The following is a 4398-nucleotide window of genomic DNA, read 5'->3' as shown; positions in this document are numbered from 1 at the left end:
TGACACTATGGGATAGCACATTGAAAGGAGTCCCTTATTAATAGAAGAGGGAAACCCTGCACTGATACAATTAGAGTCCACGGAGACTGACATTAATTACCGTCACTGAACAAACAGCTTCAGTTTTTCTGTGGAGACTGACATTAATTACAGTGACTGAACAAACAGCTTCAGTTAACCAGTGGAGACTGACATGGACTACAATCACTACACAAACAGCTTCAATTAACCCGTGGAGACTGACATTAATTACAGTCACTGAACAAACAGCTTCAGTTAACCCTTTTCAATCCAGCACTCATTGTACCACAGTAAAGTAGAAAATTTCCCCGGTCCGGATGGGATGTATGAGGGTTGTTGAGGGAAGGAATGGTGGAAATAGCACACGATCTCGCCAGAATATTTCAATCCTCCTTGGATATGGGAGTGGTGCCAGAGCATTGAGGGTTGCAAAGTTTACAACTTGTTTAAAAAAGGAGAGAGTGATAAACCCTTTAACTGCAGGCCAGTCAGCCTAACGACATTGGTGGGGAAAATTTTAGAGGCCATATTTCCCGAGAAAATTTTTTGTCTTTTGAACAAACATGGATTAATAAATGCCAACCTGCACGGATATGTTAACGTCAAAGTGTGTCTGACAAAATTGATTGAGTTCTGTGATGAAGTAACGGAGTGGTTTTATAAAGGTAATGAGGTTGATGTTTTGTATATGGACTTTAAAAATGCATTTGATAAAGTGCCATTGAATATACTTGGTAGGACCAAAGCGGCAGTGGCAGTGGGTATCTGACATTGGCTAAGAGATAGAAAAGAGAGAGTCCTGGTGAACAGTTGTTGCTCAGGCTGGAGGGAAGTGTACAATGGTTCCCCCCAGGGGTTGCTATTCAGACAGCAACTCTTTCTGATATTGACTTATATATACTAGCTGGGGGGCCCCGCGTTTCCAGAGCTGTTTTGGGCCGGGCGGTTTAAATCGAGTCCCAGGCTTTCGGGCCTGTCTCTGTGTCGTTCTGTGAATCTGCTGCCGGGCAACATTTTAAATCGAGTCCCAGGCTTTCGGGCCTGTCTCTGTGTCCCTCTGTGAATCTGCTGCCGGGCAACATTTCTACCTTTTAATACCTTGCAAGTTGAAAGTGAAAGTGCTTACAAAACATTTTTGGTAAATGTTATGTTATTTTTAAAAGAGATACTAACTTTTTCGAAGCTGGATTAGCAGATTTTGAGCTGGAAGTAGCTGAAGCAATGGCTGCCCGATGCCTGAGTTCAAAATCATTAGTCCCGCCCACAGATGCAGCGATTGGCCAACCATCAGGTGAATGAACTGTAGGATTGGTCAATCATGATGGTACAGGATTGGTCAAACCTTGACGTCAGTCAATCAATGATAATTAGCAGATAATGAGCGTAATTTTGAAGGTTTTTTGTATAACGCGCAAAACAATTTTTGTCCGACCGAAAAGTAAATATGCTTACGACCATCCTGGAAGCGTAAGCTTTCTTTGGACGTAACGTACGGGTAGGTACGCCCTATAACTTTCGAGCGTATATCCGGACGGACAAAATGTAAGGAACCGCTTTATATAGATTATTATTAGATTAGATTATATAAATAAAGGGCATAATTTGAAAGTTTTTTGATATCACGAAACTCAGAAATGTAGTAAACACTGAACAAGATAGTAGTAAGATTCAGGAGGACATAGACAGACTGGTGAAATGAGCAAAGTGATGGAAGGTGTCATCGACATTGCTATTAAGTGGCACTTACTCACCAATAGCCTGCTCACCGATGCTCAGCTTGAGTTCCGCCAGGGCCACTCGGCTCCAGACCTCATTGCAGCCTTGGTTCAAACATCGTAAAAAGAGCTGAATTCCAGGGCTGAGGTGAGAGTGACTGCCCTTGACATCAAGCAGCATTGGACTGAGTGCGGCATCAAGGAGCCCTAGTAAAACTGAAGTCAATGGGAAGCAGGGGGAAAACTCTCCACTGGGTCGAGTCATACCTAGCACAAAGGAGGATACTTGTGATTTTTGGATGTCATCATCACAGCCCTACGACTGCGCTGCAGGATTTCTTCAAGGCAGTGTACTCGACCCAACCACCTTCAGCTACTTCATCAATGACCTTCGCTCCATCATATGGTCAGAAGTGGTGATGTCCGCTGATGATTGCTCAGTGTTCAGTTCTATTCACAACTCCTCAGATAATTAAGCAGCCCATGTTCACAAGCAACAAGACCTGGATGATGGTCGGGCTTGGGCTGATAAGGGGGGAAGTAAAAATCGCACATTCTCCCCGTGTTTGCGTGGGTTTCCTCCGGGTGCTCCGGTTTCCTCCCACAGTCCAAAGATGTGCGAGTTAGGTTGATTGGCTATGATAAATTGACCCTTAGTGTTAGGGGGATTAAATACGTGGGGTTACAGGGATAGGGTGGGATATGTGTTGGTGTAGGGGTTACGAGGATCGGTGGGATATGTGTCAGTGCAGGCTTGATGGGCCGAAATGGCCTCTATCTGCACTGTGGGGTTTCTGTGATTCTGTGATTCTGTGATTCTGTGAAGAGCCACATCACCTTGACATTCAACGGGATTGCCTTCGCCTAATCCACCACCATCAACATCCTAGGGGTTGCAATTGACCAGAACCTTAACTGGACCAGCCACATAAATATAGTCGCTAAAAGAGCAGGTCAGGGCTGAGTATCATGCAGCGAGTTTGTCACCTCCTTACTCCCCAAAGCCTTTCCACATTCTACAAGACACAAGTCTGGAGAGTGATGGAATACTCTCTACTTGTCCGGGTGAGTGCAGCTCCAACATCACTTAAGAAGCTCGACATCATCCAGGACCAAGCAGCCAACTTTATTGGTACCCCATCCACCACCTTAAACATTCACTCCATCCAAGCGGCGCACCGTGGCTGCAGTGTCTACCAGCTAAACACGCAATGGAGCAACTAGCCAAGGCTTTTTCAGCAGCAGCTCCCAAACCCGCAGCCTCTACCACCTAGAATGACAAGGGCAGCAGGCGCATGGGAACACCATCACCTGTAACTTCCCCTCCAAGTCACACACCATCCTGACTTGGAAGTATGTCGCCATTCCTTCATTGTCGCTGGGTCAAAATCTTGCAAAACCCTCCATAACAGCACTGTGGGAGCACGTTCACCTCATGGACTGAAGCAGTTCAAGGACGCGACTCACCACCGCCTTCTCAAGAGCAACTAGGTGTGGACAATAAATGCTGGCCTTGCCAGCGATGGCCGAATTCCATGAATGAAGAAAAAAATATATATGTCAGATGAAATGGCATATATTTTAGAACCGCTCCCGCGGAGTGGAATGTAGCAAATTTAACCCCACTATTTAAGAAAGTGGGGAGAGAGAAATCGGGGATCTACAGGCCAGTTATCCTGACATCATTAGTAGTTGAAATGCTGGAGTATATTATTAAGGACGTCGTAACAGGGCACTTAGAAAATTATGTTAGGATTGGACAGAGTCAACACGGATCATAGTCATAGAGTCATAGAGTTTTACAGCACAGAAAGAGGCCCTTCGGCCTATCGTGCCTGCTCCGCACATCCATCCCTGTCCAGTCTAATCCCATTTTCCAGCATTTGGTCCATAGCCTTGTATGCAATGGCATTTCAAGTGCTCATCCAAATGCTTCTTGAATGTTGTGAGGGTTCCTGCCTCTACCACCCTTTCAGGCAGTGAGTTCCACATTCCAACCACCCTCTGGGTGAAAAAGTTCCTCCTCAAATCCCCTCTAAATCTCCTGCCCCTTACCTTGAATCTATGCCCCCTTGTTATTGACCCCCTACTAAGGGGAAAAGTTCCTCTTTGTCTACCCTATCTATGACCCTCATCATTTTGTACACCTCAATCAGGTCCCCCCTCAGCCTTCTTTGCTCCAAGGAAAACAACCCCAGCCTGTTTAGTCTTTCTTCATAGCTGAGGCGCTCCATCCAAGATAACATCCTGGTGAATCTTCTCTGCACCCTCTCCAAGGCAATCACATCCTTCCTATAGTGAGGCGACCAGAACTGCACACAGTACTCCAGCTGTGGCCTCACCAGCATTTTGTACAGCTCCATCATAACCTCTCTGCTCTTAGATTCTATGCCTCGGCTAATGAAGGCAAGTATCACATATGCCTTTTTAACCACCTTATCTACCTGCTCCGCTGCCTTCAGGGATCTATGTACATGTACACCAAGGTCCCTCTGACCCTCTGTACTTCCTAGGGTCCTACCACTCATTGTGTATTCCCTTGCCTTATTTGTCTGTCCAAAATGCATCACCTCGCACTTTTCAGGGTTAAATTCCATTTGCCACTTTTCCGCCCATCTGACCAACCCGTTTATATCGTCCTGTAGCCTAAGGCTTTCCTCCT

This window comes from Somniosus microcephalus, unplaced genomic scaffold (genome assembly GCF_052327205.1).
Source record: "Somniosus microcephalus isolate GS21.2 unplaced genomic scaffold, FLI_Smic_1.0 unresolved_chr4, whole genome shotgun sequence".
NCBI lineage: Eukaryota > Metazoa > Chordata > Chondrichthyes > Squaliformes > Somniosidae > Somniosus > Somniosus microcephalus.
The sequence above is the reverse complement of the archived record's forward strand: the minus strand, read 5'-3'. Positions refer to the sequence as shown.